Raw genomic sequence first — 12094 nt, 5'->3', positions numbered from 1 at the left:
TCCATATAGAGTCGACCCCTTAAGCAGAAAATGTCCACCATTCCTTCTGCGCTCCCCACCGAGATACATCCTCGTGGATGACGGTTGCTTCCGTTCCCTCCCTAATGGGATGGGTTTTCCCTATTGAGTTCTTTCCTCATTAGGATGAGTCTTGATTCAGTTTTCCTTTTTGGATCGATCCTAAATTGGCTTCTTGTTCGCTGTCTCTTGTACTTCTCTGGGGCATAAATGAATGGTTGCTCACTAACCGACACTCATTCATCTCATCCTCAGCGGAATTTTTGGCTTCTACCAACGAACCGGTAGTTGTAAGTCCTATCTTTGTGGTTTCCTACCTACTAACTGGTAGTTGTAAAATCCCACTTTCATCCCCTAGCAGAGTTAACCCTTTGTGCTCATCCTGGTCGATGACTGGTTACTTTTCTGTGGTTTTCTGCCTACAAACCGGTAGATGTAATCCCCTCTTTGTGGTATTGATAGTCTTGTCCCCTTTGGATACTTGCCTTGATCAAGCAGTATTTTCCGGTGTTCAGACCGAGGCGGTATTCAGACCGAAGTGGCGTTCAGGCCAATTTCCGATTTTCAGATCGAAGAAGTTTCCGACGATCAGGTCGATGTACTTATGGCATTCAGGCCAATTTTCCGGTGTTCAGACCGAGGCGGTATCCAGACCGAAGTGGCATTCAGGCCAAGTTTCCGGTATTCAGACCGAAGTGGCATTCAGGCCAGTCTTTCCCGATTTTCAGATCGAAGAAGTTTCCGACGATCAGGTCGATGTACTTATGGAATTCAGGCCAGTTCCCGGTATCCAGACCGAAGTAGCATTTAGGCCAGTTTCCGATTTTCAGATCGAAGAAGTTTCCGACATTCGGGTCGATGCAACTTGTGGCATTCAGGCCAAGTTTCCGGTATTCAGACCGAAGTGGCATTCAGGCCAGTCTTTCCCGATTTTCAGATCGAAGAAGTTTCTGACGATCAAGTCGATGCAACTTGTGGCATTCAGGCCAGTTTCCGGTATCCAGACCGAAGTGGTGTTCAGACCCGATTTTGGTCCTGAATTTTTCATGTTTGTTTGGCATGCTTGGCCTAACCTTGCTTTGGTTTTATATGAGGTTTGGTTTTGATTCAAAGTCATGGTGTTGTGAGTGTGGATACATCTATGGTCTGGGTCATCTGAACAACCAAGTTTCTTGTGTTTCTAGCCACTTGTTGGTCATGCCATTGGTGCATGGACACTTTGTCAAAACCCTAGCCTTGTGGTCTCATTTGATGTTTTTGTTCATATATATTATTAGTCAAGTTATTTTCTTTTTCAAAGTCAAGCACTCAAGTCATAAACAAAACAATTTGGAAACCAGCTTCAAACCATTTTGTTAATCCATTCCAATCCATACAAGAAAATACAAAATTTGGCATTTTTGACCAACTGTTGACTTCAGTCAACAGTAGACTTTTTTGGTCAACTTTGACCAAAGTCCATTAAACCCAAAATCTACCCATAATTTTCCATTTAAATATCCATTTACAAAGAAATCAAAAAGAAAATACATTTTGACCATTTGTTGACTTTGGTCAACAATTGACTTTTGGTCAACTTCGACCAAAGTCAACTTTCACTTGCTCTTGCCCATCCAACTTGGCCTGGCCTTTTTCTTCAATACATCACCCAATCTTCATGTTTGTTGTTGATTTTTCTTGGTTTCTTCCATTACAAAGCTATCCATTATGCACTCCACTGTAAGCCTTCGTCGGAATCTCTCTCTCAATTTCAACAAGGATTCGAGAAGTGGAATAACAGCCACGAGTATTGTCCATCATAAGCTTGATCGGTTTCAATACGGCGTCATGCGGGAGGAAGCGCTGACAGAGATAAATCTTCACTAAATTATTTGAGGTTTAAGAATGAAGTTGGGAACCTGTTGCACCAGAAAATGTTGGTTCCACTGCTGTCGTAACTGTTGTTGTTCCTGAGCGGTTTTGCGTCGTGGAAGAAATCTTATGATGTTGCTGGCAAATCGTGAGCTAAGTCCAAATGATACAAGACCCCACATAGTTCAAGCAGGCCATCAACCACAACTCTTTCTAATAAATACAAACACCTGTGTTGCAGTCCTGGAGATAAGTCTGAGCATGTTAGGCTGAGTATAAAGGATGTTCAAAAAACAGAATAAAAGGTTTGAAGGATAAGATTGGAAACTGGATTCATTTCATAAAGATCCTACCAAATTGCTGATTATGGGGAGAAAGAAACCTGTGTTCAAATATTTGATGGTAAAGAGTATGTAAAAAAAAAACTCCTTGCTTTGCTAAAGCCACCGGCAACAACGTCGCTATCCTTCATAGTTTCGGAGAGGTTGTTACCCGAAGCAAGAGGTCACCGGGAGAACTGTTTGTCCTTCTCGACATGTATGAGATAACGTCAATCAGAGATTGAGATACTATCCAAAAGTAGAGTTCACGCTGAAATGCGGGAAACGCAAGTCACAAGGCAAACCTACAAGTGCAAACCAAAGCATCCTGCAATGCACCAGTAACAACAAGTCAACAACAACGGGTAACAAGAAACCAACTGAATCCAAAAACATTCAGTGTAAATAACCAAAGCATCATTAAAACCCCGATCGTCCACCATGTTCCAAGCTTTCTCATTCAGCGCCATGATGTACCATGAACAGCAAGTATGGCATTGACTATTCCCTGCATTATAAGTCATAGTAGCTCATGACGCAATAGCCGACATCTGCAACAGCTAATGTAGGAGAATCACTTATACCGGCAAACGCTGGCAGCAAACTAACTTCCTGCATGAAAAGGTTACAACGGAATTCTTCAAGAATTAATCCATGAACCCGACGACCCTGCATCATATCAAAGCAATGAGCAAATGAGACATAACGGCAACATAACCGCAAACATAAACACATGCTCACATCTATTATTGTTACTGCTTCCTCTGTCACGTAATTATATCCAATAATGATCTGAATCCCTCATTTGCCAACCCTTGTTATCTGCTCAAAGATCCATTGTCAACTCCACTTCTTCAAGTTGTGCCTCCTCTATGTTTCCCCATCTGCTTCCGAGACTCTTCACGTTTATGCTATTTTAACCGGCTAGAACTGGGAGAACAGATTCACGTTGCCGTTATGAGGATGTTATGAGGATGGAACGGGATCAATTTGTCTCTGTTGCGAATAGTGTTATCAATATGTATGTTAAGGCTGGTGGTGTCTACTATGCGAGAAGTACAAAGTGAATTTAATGGAACACCGTCATACCTGACTGTGCTATGAGTGGTTTAGAGGAATATTCTTTAAGGAGGCTTGTTGATTTATTACAGAGTGGACTGTTGCCGGACCAATTCACCATTGCAACTGTTCTAAGGGTTTGTTCCTCTCCTGAAGAAAGTTATTGTCTTGATAGACAGGTGCATACCTGTGCTTCAAAATTTGGGATCATCTTAAATTGATGCCTACTCTAAATGATGAAATGAGGAAATAAGATAGGTCTTCTTCATACCTGTGTTGCCCATGAGGCTGCCGATGAGTTTCCATAAATCTGTTGCATGGAAACTTACTGAAGAGGCTTCTTCTCATCTGCCTTCAGGTCCTGTTGATTTGCTCTCTCTGTCGGAGAAAAGGAGCACATACAATCCATATTTTTTCTCCTTGTCAATATGCTGCTTTACCAAGGATATATACCAGTTCACTATAGAAGACTTGCAGATGATAAGTTGATTCTTTGAGCGATAGTAATGACTTTCATGATGAGACAACCGGTAATTTGACGGTGACACGATTGTTGGACCTCTACCGTTTGTTGAGGGGTCTTGGCAATATGAACTACCATATTTACTATAGTCAAGAAGATGAGGAGATCATATTCCAGCTCATGAGTAATGGCAAAGAAGATTTATCTTCTACAAGAATTCACACGGCATCCTTGAAATGGTTGTTTCGACAAGAGAACATAATTGAATCGTTGTGCCATCAGATTTTAAAATACTGCAGGAACTAACATGACATATGCACCAACATCTTTCGATACACACGTCCTAGAATTCATATCCTCCAACAAGAGGCAACCCTGCAAAAGCAAATCCAGCACCGAACATGGGTGAAATGGGAGCATATCACAAGAACTCTGCACCCGAAGCATTATGCAGCAAACTCGGTAGAACCGGATTCCACTCAACCACCCACGCTAGCCGCCAATGACAACCAACCTACTGCAACTGACATGCCATGCACTTACAATATCAGTTCACCTCGCCAGCTTGCACCTCCAAAGTCATTGAACCTACATAAACAAAACCAACCAGAAGCATCAATGCATAATTCATGAATGTGTGTGTCAATGACCAATCTACCGTGAACACAAGTCAAGCCATGAAATATTGATCCAAATGGAGCTACCAACACATTGGATTTACAGGACTTGCTATCCCGTTGTAATGGCTATCCTTGAGGCATGAATTTGGAAGCAAATGCATTGGTCCTGTATCCTGCAGTGGCCAAAACCAACATGAGCCTCACATAAGAAAAACCATGCTTAGCCACTTACCACCTGATGAACTGAACGAAGGGATCCAGCAGGGCAATGCAAGGCCAATTCAACGAGGATGCATCCAACCAAGCTCACCATTTTTTTACTGCGATAAAAAGGGACACATTAATCAGTCAATTTGCAAAAACCTAAAGTGCAAAACCATTAACCAACAGTCAGAGGGCAAAGTCCAAAAACATCCCAAATTGGTATGAGGTCAAAGCAGAGAGGAAAGTTTGTGAAGGATACCTTTTCTTGAATCTAACATGGATAGGGCAATTCAATTTCTGAGCATCCAAAGTGCTTTTGCAGAGTTACTTTTGAACACAAGGGCACCAATTTGTAACCCTAATTCACAGAATATAAATAAGGAGAGAAATCAGTAAGAGGGGAGGCGATTTTTGAAGAAAACAACAGAAACAAGGAGGCGAAAATCTGAGAGGAAACCTAAAGTCCCAAATTCGTTTACCTGGAGGCCAGTTTCTTCGCATCCTTCACCACCACTGCAGTGACACTCTGTAAGGACCTCTCTTCCTCTCTCTTTATGCTTGTTGTTTGATTTTTTTTGTGAGAGCTGAGAGTGATTAAAAAGGGTTCGTTTGAGTGCATTTGAGAGACGTTTGGGTAAGTTTGAGGGATAGTGATTCTGAGAGCAGGGAGATATCTTCGCTTGAGAGAGTTTGTTGAGAGCGTGAGAAAGTTCGTGGGTAGCGCTTGAAAGCGAGTGAGAGATTGTGAGAAGCGAGTGAGGTTAAGCGAAGGGAGGTGACGACTGAGAGCAGAGAAAGATCTCGATTTAGAGATGCTGAGGTAGAAGGCCATTGTTGGGGAAGGTTGAGTTCGTGAGGTGGGGAGGACGATGGCGATGAAGACGAACTTCTGTGTTTCCATTTTCCTTTTTTTCTTTTTTTTTTTAATTTTTCTTTTATTATTTAATTTATTTCATTTTTAACACAAAAATCAGAAAAATGTATATGTTCTTATTTTCTTTTATTATTATTTATTTTCTATTTAGCTTAATTTGTTTTTAACAGAGATAATAAAAAACCATAAAAATGTTCATTTTGTTTTTTTATTTTGTTATAAATTTGTCAGCCCAGTTCATATATTTATGGTAGTACCTCAATAGCAGATAGTGTGGAGTGGCCTAGTGGAGAGATGATAGTTGCATAATGTTAGGTGGGGAGGGTTCAATACTCATGTGTGTTGCTTTTTGCTTGTTATTTGATTTTATCTTCCTTTAGTTTTTTTTTTATTCTTTTAGTATGTTGATTAATATCTTTTTATGTTTATTATACTCATGATTTCATTTGTTAATAATGCATAGTTGTTGTATTTTAGTTTAGTTCAAAACCATTTTTTAAAAAAACTATAAAAATCATACTCTCTCGATTTAATATCGAGCCCTTTTTTACACCCTTGTAAGTCGATTGCTTTTTAAGCATCGCCATCGACCTCACATAGCTTACTCTTGGGCTTTCTTACAATGAGCCGGTTCCTTTGCACTTACACTCATACATTGTTTAATGCTTTATTATTTCATTCTTTCATTATTTGATTCTATTATATACTTGTTTATATCTTACTTGTTTGATTAACTGTGGCCTACTTGTATGGTGTTTGAGGCATATATTTATATTGCTTGATTGCCATGTCAACCCCCATTCGTAACAAATGTACCCCTCTCCCATGAAATGTATAATATTTATTCTTTCATTCTTTATTCACCTGTTAATACAAGAATTAAAATGAACATTCGATAACCATTTCAAAACAAGATCAAAACCTCGATCCAACGTCGAGTAATCATTTTTCAAAACCTAACAGAACTAGCACGTATTCATCCACCCTTTTGTAAGTCGATTGCTTTATGCATCGCCATCAACCTTGTAAGTCGATTGCTTTATGCATCGCCATCAACCTTGTAAGTCGATTGCTTCGTGCATCGCCATCTACCTTTATCCCTAACACTTCTCCTTGCTCCATTCGTCGATTCTTGTTCCGATTAGGTAGCACCCATTAGATAGAACCCTTTGTATGATAACATAGGTAGGATTCCGATATCCTTTTGTATGATAACATAGGTAGAATTCCCATATTCTTTGCATGCTAACATTAGGTAGATATTCCCATTTGTAAATCCTAAACACCTAAGTACATATTGCATGACAACACTAGGGCAGAGCTTCCCCCACTTCTAGACTTTTCCGAGCGTCTCCGATCCTGTGGCATGTTGTCCGTTCTATTGCAAAGAGGTAACTGCCTAAGACTCGATTCAGCGAGCTGCGACACCTACTGCTAGGGCGTGAACACATTGCCCACTCTCTTTTGACACAACTGGTGTCCTCCTTCTCTAAGCCCATATTCAGATGGCAACCCCTATGAAGGGGAACTACGTCGCCCTGATTCTCATACCAGATGAGGTACGTAGGCAGGAGACCGTGCGAGGTCTCTCCGGGCGCCCTTTTTCTTTTTCAACTTTTGTGTCTCAACCCCCCTTGTGTGTGTTGTTGTGTGCTCGGAAGTTGATGTAAGTCCATCGAGTGGCATTCGGGTTCCAGTGTGGGTTTGTTTGGTTCGGATGCTGACATAAGTCCAGTGATTGGCAGTCGGGCTCCACGTTTGCCTCTTTGTGAGTTTGTTTGGTTCGGATGCTGACATAAGTTCAGTGATTGGCAGTCGGGCTCCACGTTTGCCTCTTTGTGTGTGTTTTGGTTCGGATGCTGATGTAAGTCCAGTGATTGGCAGTCAGGCTCCACGTTTGCCTGTGTTTGTTTGTGTGCGTGTTAGCCGAACTACGGCAACTCTGATTCTCATGTTCAGATGAGATACGTAGGCACAAGATGCGATGTCTTGCCGAGTTTGACTAACGACTAACAACTAATCCTTGTTTGCCTTCGCCCTCGTTGCGATTCTTTTCTCTCGCCCTCGTTGCGATCGAGACTATCCCTTTCTCTTGCCCTCGTTGCAATCGAGACCTTTGTTCCCGTAGTTAGCCGAACTACGTTTTGCTCTGATTCTCATTCCCGATGAGATACGTAGGCATAAGACGCGATGTCTTAGCGAGCACACTTATCCTTAACTCATAGGTACTCGAGCTACGAAGACTCTGATTCTCATATTCAGATGAGATACGTATGCAATGGATGCGACATCCGTGCGAGTCATTTTCTTTGACCCTTTTCTTTTAGTAAATAGTACATTAGATAAACATACACCCTTTAGACAAGAACAACAAGAGTGGATCCCGTAGAGTACTACGGATGCGTAGGGGTGCTAATACCTTCCCTTCGCATAATCGACTCCCGAACCCAAGATTTGGTTGCGAGACCTTGTCTTTTCCTCTCCTTTCTCCAGGTTTACTTCGAGCGTTTCCTTTCCCTCCTTTGGGATAAATAACGCACGGTGGCGACTCTTCTGTCATTTTCTTTCGCCGGTTGTTTTTTCGCACACCGTATTTTTCGGGTCACAACACCTACATTGGTAGGACTTCAGACAACCAATAAACAAGTAAAATAATTAAGAAGTGAGGGAGAATCGAAGAGTTGAAATTTTAGAAAATCCACCTTCCGGTAGCAGCTTTGAGAGTAAATCTTGATGTAATTCCAATTTGTTCTTCTTCCTCTTTCTTGCAGGAGTTGAATGAAGTGAAAATGGCTGTGAATCCTTGGAGTTCTTGTTCACAAACATAAGTTGAATCAAGAACTTGATTTCAAAGAAATCCTCAAGGTATTCTCTCAAGTGTGGCTATGGGGTTGCTTGGCAGAGCTTGGGCAAAGGGGTCCCCTTCATCTGAGGCAATGCATTAGGCCCAAAATGATGATGGCAAGGAATTAATTTCTACACCATTCAAACTTTGAACCAAAAATAGTAAGTTCATGTGCATGGGTGCATGGGCATGCATTAGGCCCAAAATGATGATGGCATTGAGTCCAAATTTATGCACAATCTGTTGAGGAAAATTGCTTGTTCAATGGTAATGGCCCAAAATGTTTCCTCTTGGCACATGCCCTTGAGAGTTGAATTTTACATTTATAAAAGAAGGAAAGTTGGATAAGACATATTTAAATTTATCATGAAACTTGTATGACATTAATATCATAAAAATTGAGCAAGTTATGATTCTTGGAAGTTGACCTCCTAACTAGGGCACAGACAAAATGACCTATAATCTTTCACCATGAAAAATGACTTTCCAAACAAAATTAGTTCTTGATGTCAACAATAAAGTTGTTTGGAATGTAATGAAGAGTAACTTTGATATTGAAATCATTTTCATATGACAAAAATTGTAGGAGAGAGGGTCTAGGGAACCCCAGTTTTGACTAGATGACTTTCTCTAGTCAACCTTTTTGAACCAACTTGTAAAATTGAAGTTCTATTGATCTTTGGGGCTCATGGAGGATCATATATGCTTGATATGAGGTAAAATAAAGTATATCATAATATCTTTGACCAATTGATGAAGAAGCTTGCTGAGGAAGTCACACAAGATACCAAGATGAATAAGGGTTTCCAAGGCAAACAAGCTCCAATCTCTTGATTAATTCTTGATCAAATTAACAAATAAAGAACATGGGGATCCATATATGAAGCTTAGAACCATTGTGAACCTTTTCCTTGATTGATCTCCTTGCATTAAGGGTCTTAAACCCTAGATGTGAGCTTGATGAGGCACAGGTGGACACACACACTACCTACAAAAGGAATAACACTACACTAGGCATATATTTTGGTATTTTGGTTAGTAAACATAGAAAAACAAAGTATGATACAACCAAATATGTTTGGCAACCTTTCCTAATGCAAACCCAATAAATGAGGGTGAGGAGGATACCAATGTGTAATCCCAAGGGCAATGCAAATGACGAGATAGTATGAGGGATCTTAGGGTCAAAATTGGGGTCTTACACTTGTGTTATGGCGTCTTTGTAAATATTCATGCTTGGTTTGAAGATGTTGATCAGAAGATGTGCTTCATAAAACCCTAATCAGGGATCACTAGTCTTGGTCATGGGATTGACTGAAACCCTAGCTCATTGGGAAGAGGTTTGTGACCCTCTTGTCATGCATCATCAACCATCAAACTTGTTTTGTGCATGAGAATCATCCACTTGACCTATATATCCTCTTCTCTGGGATGTCATTTAGTTCAAGGTTTGGCCTTTGCATTTATTCATAGGGTTCCTTTAAGGTCATTAATCCTTGGTTTTTGATTCATGTTTGCATCAGTGCGTTGGTCTTTTGGGCTCTTGGTTTGCCTTTGATCCGTTGTGATTCTAGTCATTGCAGGTCATTATTGTGGATCAATCTGTGCATTGTAGTCCATTAAGTCATGGTTCATTCATTTTGCTTTGGATTTGAGCAAGGTGAGAGTCATGTTCATTCAATGCCTTGGTTACATTACAAGTCTATGACACAAGTCCATTCCGCACAAGAAATCCCTTATTTTTATCTCACTGTTGACCAAAGTCAACCTTCCATTTCTAAATCCATATTGTCTTGACCTTGGTAACATTAACCATTCTCTATGTCGTTTTTTATTCGCATCATTTCAACATTCATGTTTGTTACACACTTTTGAACCTAACTTATGTTTAGTCTCATGTATATTTAATCCATTTAAATTTCAATCTTATCATTCAAGTAACACATTTCTATAATTATATTCCACAAACCATTAAGTTTCATTCGCAATACACTTTCCATTCATATTTTTCCATAACATTTAATGTATACATTCAATCAATGTTACATTAAACCATTATGTTCTATGCATATTCAAATTCATAAATTAAACTTTCTATACTAATTCGTATTCAAATCTTTCCATAGCATAGAATCCCTAACCATTAATACAATCCATACAATCTTTCAAACTTCCATTCAAAGTTTCATTCAATTCATTACACTCGAAATTCCACAATTTCATTAGTTCGCATTTCATTCAACATTCAATACCACTTTCCATATTCAATCACCAATACATCTAATATACATTCAAATTCGTTTCCCTAACCATCCAAACATTCATTACATAAGACAACCAGATTTCATTTGTCAAATCAATACAAATATTCTAATTTAAACTCATTTTGAGCATGTCGAGTCAGCAGTTCACATTAAGAATCCAAGAAAGAAATTCAAAATGGCTTGATACATCCCATATGCAGCATTTCACAACCTGCAGAAAATAATGCACCCTACGACTTGTTCAACTTTGCATAACTCAGTATTTTTTCTGCACAACACATTCATTTTGAAACCTGCAAAATCAGATTATTCAGCATGAAGTTGGGTAGCCGAACAATTAAACAAACACAAGACATGAGCATCATAAGGAAAATCGGAACCTGCAGAATTCATAGCAACAAAGTGCAGCAGAAAATCAAAAGAAACACCTGCACAGCTTACACATACATGACCATAATCATCCATAACACATCAAATTACAGTTCAAGCATAGCCGAATTCATCCACTTAACACTACCAATCCATAGCAATCATATAATAGACAACATTCAATCCAAATTAACAACTACGAGGCTACACCACAAAATCAATTTCTAATTAAAACAACTTCTAACCTACATAAAAACACCAACTGCATAATGATTCACATACACTAACCCTGCAAGCCAAATTAACGAAATAAATCTGAAACAATCACATAGCAAAGAGAAGTTCCTAACTAACAAAAATCATTTCATCTGAATCTGAGTTTGCTTTTTCTATTTTGTTTGGTATCAATCCGCGTATTGGACTGAGGCCAGATTCTAAGGAGAATGCGCATTCGTTGAAATAAGATCAGAAGAACATGCTTCGGCCTACCAAGTATCTTCGATGTTCATTTCGGTTTCTTCAATCGACATTGGCTTTTCCAGAGATCTTGGTTAACCTTTAATGGAGATTGCAGTATGATAACCTTTAGAAACTTACCCCTTTCTCTGTTGGCACGTAATCGCGTACCACTAATTCCGGTATCAATCCAAGCAGTTGTGTATCGCCGACAGCAACATTTTGGTCGACCTTTCAAATAGCCGGTTGAAACAAGGTCAAGTAGAATGGATCGGTTCCTCTCAACAATTGTAGATTTGGGTCGATGCCCGCGGCCTGCACCTCCCCTGTGCTGCATATTACTCTCTTTTGTGTTACTTTCGGCTATTTTGAAGGGGTTAATGGGCCCTAAGTCATGGGCTGACACCATAGTTCTACCATAATCTCCCTCTTTTAATTTTTAAATTAATCTTGTATTAGCATATATAGGATTTAGGTTAATCGAAATTTAGTTTTGTTTTGAATTTAGAATTCAATTAGGTTCGGAGTTAATGGCTAAATATTTTTTAGACCTTACTGGTTGTTAGAGAGAAAATAGAAATAATTGACTTTTTAGAATTAATTCCCGAATTCAGCGTTGTCGCATCTCGAAGAAACGCGCACACAAAACAGAGTCGCCACCAAAGTTATTTATCCTGAGAGCGGGAAAGGAAACACTGGATAAACCTACAAAAAGGGTGAATCTAATGATCTCGCAACCAAAAGATGGGTA

At 39.6% G+C, this 12094-nt stretch overlaps 2 long non-coding RNA genes across 2 annotated transcripts; both read right to left on the bottom strand.

Moving 5' to 3' along the window:
- Positions 1-2557: 2557 nt before the first annotated feature.
- On the bottom strand, positions 2558-3655 carry LOC127107275 (uncharacterized). Its single transcript, XR_007795672.1, has 4 exons — positions 3520-3655; positions 3279-3435; positions 2931-3119; positions 2558-2858 (listed from the first exon to the last, which is right to left on the bottom strand). It is a non-coding gene; the product is annotated as an uncharacterized LOC127107275 (long non-coding RNA).
- Positions 3656-10463: 6808 nt separating this feature from the next.
- On the bottom strand, positions 10464-11777 carry LOC127106355 (uncharacterized). Its single transcript, XR_007795342.1, has 2 exons — positions 11377-11777; positions 10464-10811 (listed from the first exon to the last, which is right to left on the bottom strand). It is a non-coding gene; the product is annotated as an uncharacterized LOC127106355 (long non-coding RNA).
- Between the last annotated feature and the right edge of the window lie 317 nt (positions 11778-12094).

Source organism: Lathyrus oleraceus, chromosome 7 (genome assembly GCF_024323335.1).
Source record: "Lathyrus oleraceus cultivar Zhongwan6 chromosome 7, CAAS_Psat_ZW6_1.0, whole genome shotgun sequence".
NCBI classification, from domain to species: domain Eukaryota; kingdom Viridiplantae; phylum Streptophyta; class Magnoliopsida; order Fabales; family Fabaceae; genus Lathyrus; species Lathyrus oleraceus.
Note: the sequence above shows the minus strand (reverse complement) of the source record. Positions and strands in the feature narration are given on the sequence as shown.